The sequence below is a fragment of the Nyctereutes procyonoides genome, unplaced genomic scaffold (genome assembly GCF_905146905.1).
Source record: "Nyctereutes procyonoides isolate TBG_1078 unplaced genomic scaffold, NYPRO_anot_genome, whole genome shotgun sequence".
In the NCBI taxonomy this organism is placed as follows: Eukaryota; Metazoa; Chordata; class Mammalia; order Carnivora; family Canidae; genus Nyctereutes; species Nyctereutes procyonoides.
Window position 1 is genome coordinate 29,557,834 of NW_026575140.1, and position 17,124 is coordinate 29,574,957.

The following is a 17,124-nucleotide window of genomic DNA, read 5'->3' on the forward strand; positions in this document are numbered from 1 at the left end:
GTGTTTCTTGAAAATCTCCACCCACAGGGAACTCTGAGCTGGTGAGTCTCCCTGGGACCATTTAAATGATGAAAATGATTCTTTTTATGTTATTTGAAATTGGTGTCCTTGTAACTATACCCACTAGGCCCACTTTTGTTCCCTGGAGACAAATCCGGTCTCTGTGTCTCAAGGCACACAGAGGACATCTGGCATTGCCCACCTGCCATGTCTTTCAATATTTCCACATGAGGTTTCTGACTTAATAAATATAATTTGGGTCAGCGTCACGCAATATGCTTCACTTGGCTATCACACAAAACCCTTACAAGACTGTAAAGGCGGCTGGATGACTCCAATCATGCTGCTGAGCACGCTGGGCCCGCGTCAGCTGGCTGGTAAGTGGAGGGTCAGGGATCTGACCCTGGAGGGTCTGACTTCAGAGCCTGGGCACTTAATTAGCCACCGCTGGGTATGGCCTCTTTCTGGAACATCAATACCGAGGTCACATCCTTCAGTTTGCTGTTTGCTGAGATCCTTCGAGAAATGACAAGTCACACGGACCCGAGAGCAGCACCTCATGACGGCCTTGGTCGGCAGTGAGGGAGGAGAGGGGGGCCTTGGTCTGGGAGAGGGTTTTGCAAGGTCTGCGGGTCCATTCCAGCCCATCACCTGTGTTTGCATGGCCTGTGAGCCAACAGTCATTTTCATGGTTTTAAGTGGTTGGAAGAGAAACAAAAAATGAGTATTTCATGGGAATGAAAATCATAAAATTCAGATTTTAGTGTCCATAGAGCCACGGTCATTTTTTGTTGGTCTGCTCTGGCTGCCGTAAAAAAATGCTGTAGCCTGGCAGGGTGGGGAGTTGGCATAGGTAACAGACGTGTATTTCTCCCAGTTCTGGAAGGTGGAGGTCAAAGATGAAAGTGCCAGTGGATTCAGTGTCTGGAGTCGTGGTTCACAGCCATGCAGCTCTTGCTGTGTCCTCAGGTGGCAGGCTGCGAGCTTGCTGGGGTCTCATCGTCATCTTATAAGGGCACCAATCGCATCACCCTCATGACCTTCTGGAGTCCTAATCACCTCCCAAAGCCCAGCCTCCACATACCAGCACATTGGGGGAGGGGCAGCACTTCAAGACATGAATTCAACACAGCACATCCAGACCCAGCTTCTCCCCTCCCTGGCCTGTGCCCAATTTGCCTCTGGGCTCAGGTTTGGGTCTTTATCTCCTTCCGTATGCTGCTCAGCGCTGACCAGCAAGCATGCCCTTGGTCTCCATTGTTTTGTCTCTTGCATTTGGGCGCGTCGTGGGTGGTTTGGTGACTTTCCAGCCGGTCCTGGGGTTCTGCTGAGAGTTTTCATCTTGTGACATCGCAACCTCCCACCTGGGGATTGGGCACGCTAATCTACTTTAACAACCCGTACCCAGAAGGCAGCCCCACTTCAGTGCTGGTGTGACTTGTAGGATTCTATCCATCCCTGTCTGAACCTCACCATGAGGAGGAAGCAGCGGCCGGAGGGGCCCTTTGTTGATGTGGGTGCCACAAGTCACAGTGTGATGGGTTTTTGTTGGCGCGTGCTCAGCAATGCCGCCACTCAGCCAACAGTCCTCATGCGTCGTGTCATGTAGGAGAGGCCTTCCAGAGTCTAGGAATGCAAGCCTTCACGGTTGAAAAGCTCCTTGTGGTTTTTTTTGGAGGCACCTCCCCAGTGACATGCCATGCAGATTTCCCAAGCGTTCAAGATAGGCCACGTAAAAACACCTAATTGAGTCCAGGACTTGGTTCTATGGTCTTTTGAAGGGTTCCCTCCCCAGAAGGCCCCAGAGTGGGTGGATGCACTGCTATGGACATGGCTGGAGGCTTCAAAGGGCTCCACAGTGATTCACAGAACCCGGAGGGATAGCCCAGACTATGTCCTAGGGAAAGGGGTCTCTCAAGATCAAGGTCCCTCCAGGCCCTGCCCAGTGGGGTTCCGCCTGTTTCTCCATCTCAGATGGGCCTGGGGGGCCCCACCTGACCCCTGCGGGTCACTGGGAGGCCCCCTTTGCTTGGCTGGCTGTAGCTGTCCACAGGTGGCAGCTGCGCGTAACACATGCGTTCTCCTTTCACGGCGGGGTCAGAGTCTAGTAGTGTAACTCAAATATCCCTGCCCAAAACATGTTCCTCACATAAAAGAACCTAACATAATTACTGCAGAATCTTTTTTCTCCCCCAAACAACACCTCTAAAGCCCTAAACCAACATCGGCACAGACACACCACCAAACAAAACCCTATCACTGATGGCTGTCTTTAGGTGGACGGGATATTTGCCTAGGGTGCTTGAGCAGATGATGGAAAGCATCTAGGGGCAGGAGACCACAAGCTTGGGCAGGTCAGGGCCAGGGAGTCAATATTTTAGGCATTGTGGGCCAGTTGGTCTCTGGCAAAGCTGTGGGAAGGCAACTAGAGACAGCATGTGAATGAATGGGGGTGGCTGTTCCAATAAACCTTTATTTACAAAAAACAGGTGGTGGGCTGGAGTGATTTGCAAAACTCTCATCTATGACACTAAAAAAAGGTGACATCTGCTGTAAAGAAACTGAGAGACAAAAGTATGGACCCTCATGAGGTCCATGGCATTTGCAGCTCTGCTTTGCAGGGAGGTGGGGTAGCCTTAAGTGGGCGCGTTCTGGGTCAGGAAGGTCAGAGATGAGCTCACGTTGCCTGCAGGCCAAGCCCCGGCCCATGGCTTGGCAAGGGTGCCAGGGTGGAGGGTAGAGTCTAGAGGCTCATGTGCCTGGGGTTGTTATCTTGCTTTTACTTTGCTAGTAATTCTGATCTATCATCGGATTGCAGGCCTGATTAATCTGTTCCGGAATAAACATGTAAAGCCGTCCTCCTGGCCGCTCTCTGCGATGCCGCTCGCCGGGGACAGCTGGCCGAGGGACGCAGGCTGCTGCCTCCAATGCCGTACTATTTTTGGCTACTCTTTTTGCCTCATTTATTTTTGATTTGAGTTGCTCATACAGGCTGTACGTTCTCTTTCTCACTCCTGTGCTGAAATGAAATAAGCATAGTATATTTAAACCCTGCTTGTGTTGCTCATGATTAGTGCAGATGAGCCAGTGCACCTGGAGAGTGGCCTCTGCGGCAAGGCCGCCTGCCCTCTCGCTCCGGCCCTTGGTCTCTATGAAAACAGTAGGACAGAGACACCACTCCTTGCTCTCCTGGACACGGTGACCTGTCCAGTCCTGGGAAAAAGGTGGGGCCTTCAGGGTCCTGCCCTGAAACTGGACTTTGCGTGGACGGGGCCCAGGGACATCTGTGTGTCCTCTTAGTGGTGTGGGGGGAAGATGTGCCAGATGCCACCTGAGCAGCAGCCCTGGGCTGCCTCATTTTCTGGTGACCAGTGAGAGCTGCCAGTGAACCAGGTGGGGAGATGGGCTTTCATACATTCATTCACTCAGTCCTAGCCCCCAACCCTGAGAGGGTGGTACTGTTCATGACTAGCCAGTGGTGCCAGCTGAGGAAACAGGCCAGGGCATCTCAGCTGGCCTGCCCAGTCACTCAGCAGATGGCAGTACTGGGAATCGTTCCTCTAAATCAGAGCCCTGTGCAGCCACCGGAGGGTGGGTGACCAAAGGCCTTCTTTTTAGGGACGAGCTTATCTATGCTTCCCGCTGTCTCTGGGCAGCGGGGTGAGGACTGAGGAGTGGTCTAGGGCAGGGGCAGGGCTCTTGTCAGGAGGTCAGGGATCGGTCCAGGTGCAAGCTGGAGAGCCGTGGGCTAAGGTGGAGGAGGCTGGCGGAGTCAGGAGGTTGAGACCAAGGGGCTGACTGGAGGGTGGATGTTTGTGCAGGGACCTTGGAGAAGAAGTGCCAGTTCCCGAGACAGGGGAATGGGTGGGTGCAGCAGGTTGGGGGAGTCCCGGAGCTGGGTGCTGGCTGCGTCTGCTCCGAAGTGCTCACTGGATGTCCAGCTGAGAGGATGATGGTCTTCCACTGTTGTGCTCCTCCTCAGGCTGTGGCCAGAGCAGCTTCCTCTCCTTAACCACAGGGCCTTTGTACATACTGTCCCTCTGCCGGGGATGCTCTTCCTTTGCGTCTTTGCTCCAACATCACATCTTTAGAGACATCATCCTGGACAGCTCACTCCAAAGTGTCCTGTCCATCATGTGAGCACATGGATTTCCTTCAGCACTTGTAACTGTCCCCCAGCTAGAGGCTGAGATCCAGTGGCAGGATTGGGTCTGCCTCGTTCCCTGTGGAACCCCTCGTGCCAGGACAGACCTCTGCTGAATGCACGAGTGTGTCATGCTGCTCAGGAAAGGCAGAAATTTCCTTCTTGTTAACACAGACTCCCCATGAGGCTGTGCCATGCAGAGTGGTGAGGGGCAGCATGAGCAGGTCGTCTCCTGGTGGCTCCTCCAAGGGACAGGCAGGCCATCCTACAGCCGTGGTGGCCTCCTTCAGGGGGCTGCACAATCCTGACCAGGATCTCAGGTAGAGCCTGTCGAGTCTCCACCGGGCCTGGAGCCCCAAGCAGGATGATGCCAGGTTCCTGAAGCATGTGGACAGGCAAGCACTTCATGGGCATGCACACATGGCACAAAGACACATGTGTGCTTGTGCACGCAAGCATACATTCTGCTGCCTCCACCTGGGACTCCATCACCTGCACCTCCACCACCCTTAGTGCCTCCACCTCTGCCTCTGTCACCTGTGCCTCCATCACATGTGCCCCAACCACCTTTAGCACATCTACCTGCACCACTCCATCACCAGCACCACCTCTACCCTGGGCTGGCTCCTCTTCCTCCAAGCATTCTTGCTTTCAGTGATCTGCTTGTGGAAACTGCCCCCTGGATGACCCTCCAGGGCAGTTCCTTGGCCCCCTCTGAGCTTCAGCCCCATGAGCCCCACAGCTAGCTGTGCCTCCCTCTCCTCTCTGCCCTGAGCTCTATGTTCATACTCTCAGCTGCCTCTTGGCTCTGTCCACCTAGCTATCCCTGGAACATTTCCTCTCTTGCCCATTTCCACAGCTGGCCTTGGGAGCTCCTGCCTGGACTACAGTCGTCCACCTGTCACCAGAGTCCCATTGCTAGTGCTCACCCATGGATCTACCCCATCACGCCTTTCTCTAAAGCCTTTCTCAATGGCTGCCTGGGGCCGTGAGCATCAGGTCCAAGCACCTCAGTTTGGCATGCCGAACCACTCATGACTCGCCCTGTCTACTTTTCCAGCTATCTCTTCTCTGGGTCTCCTGCACACCTACTTTCAGGCCTGCCTACATCTTTTTCCTGCACACCTGACTTTGGGCACACCTGCTTACCTCTTCCCTCAGGCCCATGGCAGCCCTGTCCTTGTTCTTGCTGTTGTCTTGGGGGACTGCTACAACTCCTCATCTGTCAGACTTCATCAGCCTTGGGCATCAGTGCAGAGCTGGTTCTCAGGCCTAGACGGATCCCCCCACAGTATTTTCAGGGTGACCCTGGGGGTGGGAGTCAGCGAGGAGCGAGTTTGCATTTTCCATCCCTAACTGTTACCATCTGCATCTTTTTTTTTTTTTTTAAGTTTTGTTTATTTATTTTAGAGAGAGAGGGAGAGAAAGAGAGGGTGTGCATGAGCATGAGGAGGGGCAGAGGGAGAAGAAGAATCTCCAGCAGGCTCAGCACTGATTATGGAGCCTGGCACGGGGCTCGATCTCATGGCCTTGAGCCGCAATCAAGAGTTGGATGCTCAACCAAATAAGCCATCCAGGCGCCTCCTATCTGTGTCTTCTGAGGGACCCACCTAGAGTCACACAACTCTAGGAGGCAAAGAGCTGGGACAGGCCAACACTCAGAATTCTGTAGCTTTCTGGCTTAAGTCTTTGACACTTGAATGCCAGCGCAGCTTCTGGGCACCCTTTCCCCAGTAACTGCCTACCCAGCCCAAATCCAAGGAAATCTGGGATAGATGGGGCTAATGCCCCCAAGGCTTCCTTGTCTCTTGTATTCACCTGAGCAGGGGCAGGAGGGATGCCTCACCTTGCCCTTGAGAATGCAAATAGCCTTCCTGTGACCTAGGGGGGTGGGGATGACTGGAGCGGGAGGGACAGGTGGCACACCACTGAATCGCCAGCAGACAAGCAAGGGCTAGTCTCACATTCCCTAAGGCAGGGACATGCCCTGGTCACACTTGAGATGGTTCTTGAATCCAGTATCTACCTACTTCTCTTCTAGTTACCTCAAAATTATGACAAGTGATGCTGGATTTCTTTACTAGAGGGGCTGCAAGCAAGCTGAATTTCCAAATAAGCTTATTTAAGAAAAAAACTGACTAAAAGAAAAAATACTATAATGTCAGAAATTGGGCTGGTAGTGCACATGCATGACCCAAATCCTCAGACGGAAGGCCAGTGACTGCAGTGTGGGAAATCTTGCCAAAGACTGAGAGACAGAGAGCTGAGTGCAAGACAGTGTCCCTGACATTCTGGCAAAATCTCATCCCAACAATCCCAGGAAAAGGAATGTAGCCTCCAGAGCAGAGCTCCAGGGCAAATGTGAATCCCAGGACATCATGCAGTTCTTGCTTTCCTTTGAAACTAATTTTACATTCCCTTTTGTGAAACCCCGTCAGGGTTTCTCACCTTACAGGAAGCTTATCAAGAGGATCCAGGGAGAGAGCAGAACTCTGGCGGATTGTGTGTTCCAGGCCAGCCCTGGCGAGAAGCTCTGGGGGCGGGGTGTCTAGGTATGGAAGCACATCCAAAGGGACGTGTGTGCGCACACACACACGCATACACACTCACACATGTGTGCACACACATGGGCCCACTCCACCTATCAGCCAGGTGACCCACAGTCTGCTGTCACTCATGTACCCAGAGATACCGGGGAAAGGTCTGCCCTCGCACAGGCCAGATGTTCCATCCTGTTTGGGCCAGGTGGGCAGTGCTAAGCATCCCACGTGTGGAAGGCCCTGGCATCCCAGACCACCCCTGGGGCCACCTCTTGATGCTCTAAAAAGCAGATGCCAACAGAGTAGGTGAAGACCAAGAGTCCTGGATCGCCACAGGGGTGTTGGGTGGCCAGAAGGACTTGAGAACAACACAATGCCACCTAGACCCTCAGGCTTGTGTTCAGGGGAAGTGAACATCCAGCTGCAGCACATTTCAGACAGACTTAGAGAGCATGTCCCACACTTCTGGAGGGACGCAGGGGGGTCGGTTCCTACCTCCCTGGGGATGAAGTGTGCCCAAGGGCACTTTTGCTTTCTTCCCTCTGGGCCCTGGCCATGGCCAAATTACCTGTCTCTACAGCTCTTGCTGCAGCCACTCCCAGAGGAATGGCAGGGCTGCCCCAGTGCCTCCCTCTGGGGAGCCTGCCACGATCAAGGCCACAGGCATCTCCCCACTAGGAAGGCCAAGGCCTGAGTCCCCAAGGGGCAGCCCCTCCCCCATGGCTCAAGGGGAGACAAGGGTTACACACAGCATGAGATCATAGCGTTGGGCAGGCAGTGTTTCTCCCCCATCCTGGCGTCAGGGCCAGCTGGTCTGGTCCTACAGGGGGAAGAGGTTCTTATAGATTATGAATGGGAAGCAAAGGAGATCTGTCCCTGGTGCTGGCTGTCCTGCACTGGGTGGGAGCGCAGCTTCCTGCAGCAGGACTAGAGGAGACCATTTCCCTCCTGAAACCCAAGCTCTGCCTTTTACACTGAGTAGAAAATCTGCAGGTTGTAATGGCTCACCTCTAGGATTCCCTCCTCCCTGGTGCTAGTGGGGGATCTTGGATGAGGCAGCAGTTCCTGGCCCTCCACTTACCAGCTCCCATGGGGGCAGCCATGCAATCCTGGGGGACTCTAGGCAGCACCCGCAGGTTGCATGGAGCTGAGGGCACTGTGTGGCCACCGCGGCTTTAGCGTCTCTGGCCCCTCCCGCCCCGCAGCTGCAGCTGCAGTGATGCTGAGTACCTGGCTGGCACATCAGAGATGGAACCTCCGCATCCACTTCTGAGTAGGGTAATCAATGAGCCAAGGGGCTGGCCACCCCCCCCCCCAGCCCCCTGTGATGGTGAGAGTGTCCTTGAAGGAGGGCCTGGCTTCCCCCCTCGTTTTGGAACATGCACAATAAGAGAACATAAACACTGTCTCCTCTCACAAACGATCGTTATCTTAACTGAGCTGAGGCAGAAAAACATAGAGTTCCAGAGATGGGAAGAAAACAAGCAACCTTGCTGGTGGTTACAGCCATGATCACTCATTACCGCATCTCAGAGCCTGACTCAGCAGTCAGAGCAGCTGACACAGGAGGTAGCAGAGGTAGCCCAGCTCCACGGATGGATGGAGCTGCTCCAAGCTTCCTGGGCAGAGGGGTGGGTTTTAACTGCTTATACCCCAGGATGGGAGAAGGAGAGAGGCCAGCATCCTGGTGTTCTCACATGCCCAATTTCAGAGACAGTCTGTCCATTTGAAGTGGCCACACTGCCATCATCCTGTGCTACCAAGCAGCTGGACACCTGGCCCTCCCCCAGATGTAGCTGGGGTCTCTTCCTCTCTGGAGCCCTGCATGAACCCATTCGCTGGGTGGGGGGATTCCCCATGTAGTGACCAGGCAGTGCAGCCTGCTTGCGGGGCGGTGGGTGCTGCCATCTTGATGGCTGATGTGAGTTTCTGAAGCAACATGGGGAGTGGGGCAGGGAAGGCTGGTCCTGGGCTGTGGGGATGGGAGCCCCTTACCCCTGGCCAGGCCATCCTGGGACACTCCAGCCCTCATGTCCAGCCAGGCCTCCTCCCTATGCTTAGCATGGTTGCTGGCTGTCTACAATGATCCTGTGCTGATGCACACACAGTGGGGGCCGGGTCCCTGGACTGTAGCTCTTATCTTTGCACTTTAGATGTATTTTAATAGCAACCTTGGAAGTTGGGGGGACAGATCCTGGTTCCAGTTGCAAAGGGGAAGCAGAAAGGCTGAGAAGGATGCTGGCCAAGCAGCATGTCTGACAGATCTGGGGCCCCCTGAAGTCTGTAGCACAAGCCTATCCTTGCCGGGGGGAGGCACAAGCTGGCATCCTGAAAGAGGGTTTACCTGAGGGCCTACCATCCATCCTGCATAGATACATCGCCCTGTCTTACCTGCTCACCCTGTCACCCTCAGGCGAGCTCCAGTAGGAGGGCTTGGGCTTCCTACAGGCTCTCCAGGCTGCTGAGCCACTGCTGAGCCAAGACTGGGGGATGGGTGGGGGTGGGGAGTGGGGGGTCTACCTTCCAAGTAGGCCAGCGGATGTGGCTGGGGAGACCCCATGCTTGAGAGCACAAAGCCCCAGTTCCAGGTGTAACTTTGACAACACTGCCCGCCCCCACTCCAGTGTCCTTGTGAACTCTCACTTGAGCCTACACCTGATGTGTAATCTTTGCCAAGGGGAAAATAAACAGCAGACTAGAAAGAGAGTCATAGAACTCTCTGGAGGGGGAAGGGGGTGGGTGTCAGTGGCAGAAACCCACTGGAGTGGGTTTCGTGGTGCACCACCTGTCTATATGTCAGAATATTAATCCCTGGCACCTATGAATATGACCTTATATGGTAAAAGGCTCCTTGCAAGGGTAGTTAAAGTAAGGACCCAATGATGAGGTCATGCTGGATTGGAGGGAAGAGCCCTAAATCTGATGACAGGTATCTTTATAAGAAGAGAAGATGATGCAGACAGGGAAAGAAGGGGATGTGAAGGTGCAGGCAGATGTCGACAAACCAGGGAATGCTGAGGATGACTGGCAGGACCAGAGCTGCGAGAGAGGCCTGCGCAGATCAGAACCTGCAAAGGGAACCAGTCCTGCCCACACCTTGATTTCAGACTTCTAGCCTCCAGGGCTGGGAGAGAATCGATATGGCTGTTTTGAGCCATCCAGTTTGCAGTGACCTGTTCTGGTAGTGCTAGGGAACTAACAAACCCACCTAACCTTTTAAACCCTATAATGTCAGCAGGCTGTAGGGGAGGCAGAGAATGGCCTTCTCTTGGGGGAAGAGCCCCTTGGTGGGGGTGGGGGGCTGGAGCCTTGTGTCCCCAGCTCTGGCTTAGCTCCACACCTTGTGGGGAGGAGGAGTCTGTAGGGATATTTCTGCAGCTCTCCCTGCATTAGCATCTGTGATCAGGCTCCTGGGGTTCTCTCTGCTCTCCAGGGGACTGTAAGAATAAATAACAAATGGTTTCAAAGAGGATTACGTCCCAGCACCACATGATGGAGGCATGAAAGATTAATATCCTGCCCATGCAGCACTACACCAGCAATGTGAAAGCCAGCTTTACCCCACCACATCCATTAGAGGCTCTGCTGAATTAAAAGCCATGCAAAAGCAAGCCACCAGGCACTGCACCTTTGCAATCATAATTAACAGGAAAAATTTTTTTAAATGGAAATACTCATTGGCGGTGAGGTTACAATGGAGCTACTCCACTGAGCTGTTGCTACTTCTGGGCAAACAACTAGGGTAATACAGGTCCACAGCCCGGGACCCAGAAATCCTGCTTATAAACATATTCTAAAGGCTTAAGAGTACAAGTAAACTTAGATGTACACACACATCACTATAACTGCGAAGTCCCTAAGGAAATGACGCTTAAGTGAATGATGGAATATATCATGGTTGCTCATAGTTACCATTGCTTCGTGTGGGAAATTGCTCATGAATGAGGGATGCCCACATCTCTGCGGGCAAAAGGGAAAGCAGGCAGGTGAGGGGGGAGGGGGTCCCTCTTCCTGACCACACTCTTCCTGCTGCAGATTCAGATTCAGTCCCCCTTTCTGGGGTATAGCGCCTGTGTGAACAAGGCAGGGAAGGCTCCAGTGGCAACATGGGAATCCCACAGGGGGTTTTGCCAGCGCTGCTCCTTATCCACGGAGCTGCAGCAAGGATGGCCAGCTGGGGGCCAGGCTGCTCCTTCCTGGGGAAGGAATCCCATTAGGAGGGATCCTGATGACCCCAGCCCAAGAGTGAGGCCAGGACTATGCATCTGCCCTGCTAATGAGGTTGGTCCGGGCCATAGGATGGTGAGTCCTCTGAGGTCACGCTCTAGCTCTGTCCTCTGGTTGCACAACCCGAGGGAAGGCAGAGTGCCCATTCACCTCCATGAAGATCATATTACCTAATCCTGGGTTGGCTGGAGGATTAAGAGTAAATGCAGGTCAGGTTTAAGTAGGGGCTTGACAAAGATCTGTGATGGAACAAATGGCAGTTCTGGTACAAATAAGAGACAGTGACAACAAGCATTGCTGCTGTCATCCTCACCATTAACCCCATCATCATCATCATCATCACTGCCATCTTCACCCCATCATCATCATCATTACAATCACCACCATCATTATCTCCATCACTTACCACCATCTCCATCCCATCATCATCATCACCATCATTACCACCACCATCCCCATCACTCCATCCCTATCATCACCAGCATCCTCATCACCACCACCACCATCATACCCATTACCACGACCATCCCCACCCCATCATCATCATCACCACCATCCTTGTCATCCCCACCCCCAACATCACCAGTGTCATCATCATCATCTTCCAGCATCATACCAAGTGTCTGCTCCTTCTCACAGTGGGACAAATGGCTTTCAGCTGTTCAGGCTTCCCCCTGGCAGCTCCCAGCTCCCCAGCAAATATGCTCATGGGACCATGGCCTTTTCTGCCTGCCACCTGGGACCACTCAATCTTAATGCCCTGGGACAGTTTCTTCAGTTAGGAGGAATTATCTCTGCGTAATTAAGTGGCTTGGCTGTATAAACATGAGCGGCATCCTGGCTGCTGGGCACTGAACCTGTGGTCTATCCAGGGAGGCTGAGGGGCTGCAGGACAGAGGCCGTCCATTTAGATGCCAGGCAGCTGGAGGCTGTGGTCACTGGCTAGTGACACTAGCCCGAGGACCACGTTGTCTCAGCACACTAGGCCAAGTCCCCACTGCTGCCATTTCTGGCTAGGTGTTAGGACCCAGAGGCAGTGACTGCCCTGACCTCCCTGGGGCCCTGCCTGTTGTTCAGGGTATGCCAGGATTGCTCCCTGGATCCAATGGTGGGTGAGACACTTTGGGGAGAATCTACTGGTCGGTAGCCAGCATGGGGGAGATGAAGTCAGGGAGACTGCAGTGAGGGTAGCCTTTGTCTGGCCCAAGGAGCCCAGGGTTGGTCCCATGGTTCAGCTTAAGGACCCAAAGCCCATGAGGTGGTAAGGACATTGCAGGTCAACTTCCCCAAGTAGGGCCTCTGGACATTTCCGGCTGGGAGGAATGGGCAGAAGGGGAGCCCACAGAGCAGTGCTGGGCGAGGGCATGACTTCATACCTGAGCCCTGCCTCACAAAGCACTTTCGGACTCATCTGGACAGTGGTGTTCACTGCTTTCTGCAGCTGAGCCCCGACAAAGACACTGTGAGGGACTGGGACACTGAGGCTGGTCTCTGACATGTGGAGGGTGCTGGCTTCAAAGGACTGTATGCACTCAGGAGTTTGGAGTCAGGCTGGGACAGGTGAGTGGATGCCCCTGGCCCTGTCCTTTGTACTCACAAGTTCACCAATACAGCAACAGGAACGTTTCCCTGGCGCAGGCTGTCTGGCTCAGGGAGTGGGTTGGGGATGCAAAATGGACATCCCCATTTTGGGGACCCCCACAATGGACAGTCTCATGCATGGAGCAGGGTTCTGGGACCGTGGCATGAGGTTTGGTTTCTGCCCAGAGGATTCCCTTCTCTGACCATTCTAAGTCAGGTGGCAGTCAAGCATCCTTGGGCTGTGTTTTCACACCCCTTACCCGTGTGGCAAAGGATGCCTCCAACTGGGTAAACAGGAGCTTCATGTGCCATTTCCGACGCTGCTCTGCTTTCTGGGAGAGTCCTCTATACCGGATCGTGGCTGAGAGCCTGCTTCTGGCATGTGTCTGCCTGAGGGCTCAGCTGGGGGTCGGGCGGTGACACACAGATATGCCCCATTCTCACAGGCATGTGGTCAAGGAGGGACCACACACCAGTGACCATGACCACTGTGTAGTGCAGATACCTACAGGATGCCAGCATGGGGGCCCAGAGCAGCACTGCAAACCCACCCAGCTCTGCCAACAACTTGATTCTTCCCTGACCTTGGTTCCTCCTCTCTGAAATGAGGTTGCAGGACTACAGGGCACCAGAGTGAGGGGCCTGAAGGGACTTCCCCACTGGTTGGAGAAGCAATGCCAGATGAAATGAAGCCTGGTATCCGTTCAAGTGTCTGCTCACATTGAGGCTGTTATAGAGACCAGGCAGTCTGCCTGAGGTGGGGGACAGGAACCCTCTTGTCCCCTTGAACGGCTGGCAGAAGGGCCCTTTGGCCTCTGATGTCTGTGCTTGCAGAGCACTGGGTGAGAGCTTGGGGCTGCACCTGCTGCCACCCCTCCTACTGCTCACATGGGCTGCTACCCAGGAACCCACATAGGCCTGCTGTGGGGCCCAGGCAGGCCCTGGGCACCCATACAGCCCAGCAGGTGGCTGGGCACCTCTGGTAGTTCCCTACTGGTTTCCATGGTTACCAGGCTGCAGGAGGGTGGGGAGAAACCCTTTTTTCCTCAACCTTCTCTGTGGCACCCTGCAGGCTTTGCCAGAATCTTCCTACCATGGGTGAGGCAGGGAGCGAGAGCCCAGCCCATCATGTGTGTGTTTGGGAAGATGGTGTAACTATGGCAGGTGGAGAAGCTCAGGGTCCCCTGAGGGACCCGCAGGGCAGGGCTGGGGGCGGCTGGTGGAACCTGGTCAGCTTCACTCTCCCCAAGACGCATGACTGACCCAGCTCAGCCCCACAGGAGACAGGAAACACCTTCTAAAGATGAGCAGCCCCTCAAGAAGTTTCCTCGCTTAGCCCAGCGTCCTTCCCCTGAGGTCACCTCAGGACCCCTTGCCATCTCTGCACTTTTTACATGCAGCTCTCCCTGCCCTGCCCGTCCTATCTCCCTCTGACACTCCTTGCAGCCCCACTGGCCTCAGGCCTGGCTTCAGCCTCACCTCTTCCTGACCACGTAGGATGCATGCCACTGCGGTGCCTGCCTGGCCTGCAGACACTTCTGTGGTTGCCCAAGTGGCAGCTACATGTTTTGAACCCTGCGTCTTCCCTGCACCGACTGTGACACCATCTGCACCTCCCCAGGGGCAGTGGAGGAATGGGTGAGTCCCCAGCACAGACCTCACCTGCACAAAGCCAGGTCAGGGCTGGGAGCACAGGGTCTCCTTATGTGCAGCCAGAGACTCTTAGGCTGCAACCTTGGGCCTGGGATGGTTGACGCATCTCATCTGAACAAACCCTTTTGTTAGGACAGTGGGTCCACATCCTGTGGGAGATGCTCTGCATGCCCTATGCCCTGGCACTCTCTCCCAAACCCATCTTTCAGGATAAAGGAAAAGCGAGGCAGCATCCTGGGCGCCTCCAAAGTGCCCTGGCTGGTCTCCAGACACCCCTCACTTCCTTTTTTCAACAGGCAGGTATAAATGGGGAGGTGTCTGCTACTTCAGGGAAGTCAAAGCATGCCTGTGGACACATAGAAAGGTAGTGATTTTTGGTTGGGATTTGCAATTCCTTTTCTGGGCATTGGGTGTTCTTTGCAGGAGGGGCAGAGATGGCTCCAGGCCTCCTGTCCCTGAAGCCTGAATACCTCCTGGCCAGGGTGACTAGAAATACCTTCTGGTTGAGAGGGAAAGGCAATACCCCTGGGGTAGGGAGAGGAAGACATGAGCAGAGGTGGGGAGGGAGGCCATGGAGACAGGGGAGGGAGATGCCATAGGATGAGACAGAGTGACAGATCCTGCTCCTTTGCAGGGCTCCAGCTTCCTCCGTATCCCATCAGGCAAGTGCTCGGGCCATCAGCCTCACCAAACCAAACCAAACCTCGTTCCAACACTAGTAACAACAGCATCCTGCCATGCTTGTCAAGACAAGAGCATGAGGGGCGCCTGGGTGGCACTGTGGTTGAGCGTCTGCCTTTGGCTCAGGTTGTGATCCTGGGGTCCTGGGATCAAGTCTCGCATCGGGGATCCCCAGAGGGAGACTGCTTCTCCCCCCTCTGCCTGTGTCTCTGCCTCTCTCTCTGTCTCTCATGAATAAATAAATAATATCTTAAAAAAAAAAAGCACGATTTGAGGTTTGAAGATGACAAAACATTCTCAGGTAGAATGTTCCTGAGAATGGAGGAAACCCCAGCAAAGCCCTTCTCATCAGAGCCTCCACTGATCAAAGCTACCTCCAGGAAAAGCAAAGGTGGGAAGCTCCCCAATAATCAGAACAAGCAGGAAGCTCCTGGATAAACAGAAAGGGAAAGACTTTCAAGCTGGCACGACTTTCTCACAGTGGGGTCTCGGAACCCCTGGACCAGTGCTGGCCGAAGACAGAGCTTGCTGAGCTGCTCCCGGGTCCTTGGGAGACTGTGTCTGGGCACAGCTCTCAGTGGTTCTGGCTTGGCATGTAGGGGGCCACAGGACCCCCAGAGCCCCCAAGATTCCCCGCTCTGTGGTCTCACTATAGGCAGAGCTGCCAGTGGAGCTGGAGGATCAGAATCTCCTTGTCCGTGCCTTTTAGCTATGTCTGACTCTCCTCCATCTAGAAGGGGGGGCACTATATCCAGAGAAGCCCCCACCACTATGGAGCATTCAAGATACCAAGGCTCCCAGCCAGAACTGCAGATCCTTCTGCCCCTGGCTGCACTGGACAGCTTGTGGACATCAGGGTTGGCGTTTGCTCTGCAAGATCACACAGCTGCCAAGGGAGGGCACGGGAAAGCATACTATGTGAGGGGGAGTGGACGCGCTTGGAGGTGGCTCCGTAGCCCTTGGTGCCCGTGGGCCACCGCACGGGTATGCAGGTGTGCAGACAGGGGCCAGACGGGGTGACCTGCCCTCCAGGAGGTCTGAGGTCTGGGGGGACAGGGTGATGTCCCTCCATTCACCGGGAGGCTCTTCTCTACAGACCAATGGCAACCGGCCCACCCTCCCTACCCCCCCCCCCAAAGCAGTTGGCTGGGCTCTCCCAGGCTGTCCCCTAAGAACAGGCATCCTATTCTGAGGAGTGCTGTGGAAGCCCATAAAGTCACTCAAAAGGGGACCTGAGTCATGGCTTGAGCTTTCTGGGGAGCCAGGTAGGGCGATTGTTTGGGTTCAGTCCATGATCGGAAGCGGCGGGTAAGGAGGTAGACGACACTGATTGGCACGTGCTATGAGCCAGGGATTGGCCTGATGATTTGATTCACAGTCTCATTCTGCCAATCGAGAAACGGGGGAGATGCAGAGGTAACTCCCCACCAAGGTCCACAGGCCAGAGTGGTGACAGAGACCTTGTGGATAAGACCTAGTGTTTAGGGGACCCAGGAAGCTGCTTATTTACTGTGGAAACTGGCTCTGGGATGGCTGGTTTGTCTTGAACTCAGCGCAGGGATCTGAGAAAAAAGACGTGCCTGGCTTTCGGCTTCTAGTTGGAACACAGACCTCAACTGCCCAGCAGCCAGGGCCTAAGATGTCCTCAGAGGAGATGCCTTAACTGAATCTGAGATGAGGGTGTGAAGCTGAGGGAGACAGTCCCCTCTCTGCTTCTTCCCTTGCCCCAACCCTATTTTATCTATATCCTGCATGGCATCGAGAGCCAACACTGCAGGTGTCTGTGCCGGAGTGAGAGAGAAGTGTGCTGCCTGCAAGGAGGGAATCGAGGAAGGCAGGTGCCAGGGATGTAGGTGAGACAAGCGTTGGGGGGCTCGGTTTTGCTACGAGGAACACACACTAGTCTGTCTCCAGGGTTATGTACCACTTATGTGGCCACTTGGCAGAGCAGGAAAGCCTCCTGAGGCCCTGTCCTGCAGGGCTACGAGTTAGAAAGCCAGATGTGTGGCCGTGGGGACCCTCAGGCTGGGGGGGGGAACGCTGGGCCAGAGCTCATCCTGGGTATACAGAGACAGAAAGGCCAGCTCTCAGCTGAGCCCCACAGAAAGCGGCAAAGAGTACGAAGACATGGCAGCTGTTCATATCCACCTATCAGGGCAGCTCTCCTACCTGCCAAGGGCAGGCTGAATGGAAAGCCTCGAGCTATCCGCATGGCGGACAGTACGACCAGGCAGGTCACATTCCCACCGGGTCCAGTGCGTGTTCTCTCCCGGGGAGGCCCTGTTCTCTTTCCCTCGC

The 17,124-nt window shown here is 54.6% G+C and overlaps 1 protein-coding gene across 1 annotated transcript in view; it reads right to left on the reverse strand.

The window, feature by feature from the left end:
* KCNAB2 (potassium voltage-gated channel subfamily A regulatory beta subunit 2) overlaps window positions 1-17,124 on the reverse strand; it is an 82,818-nt gene that overhangs the window by 62,313 nt on the left and 3,381 nt on the right. The gene's annotated exons all lie outside the window — the stretch shown is intronic.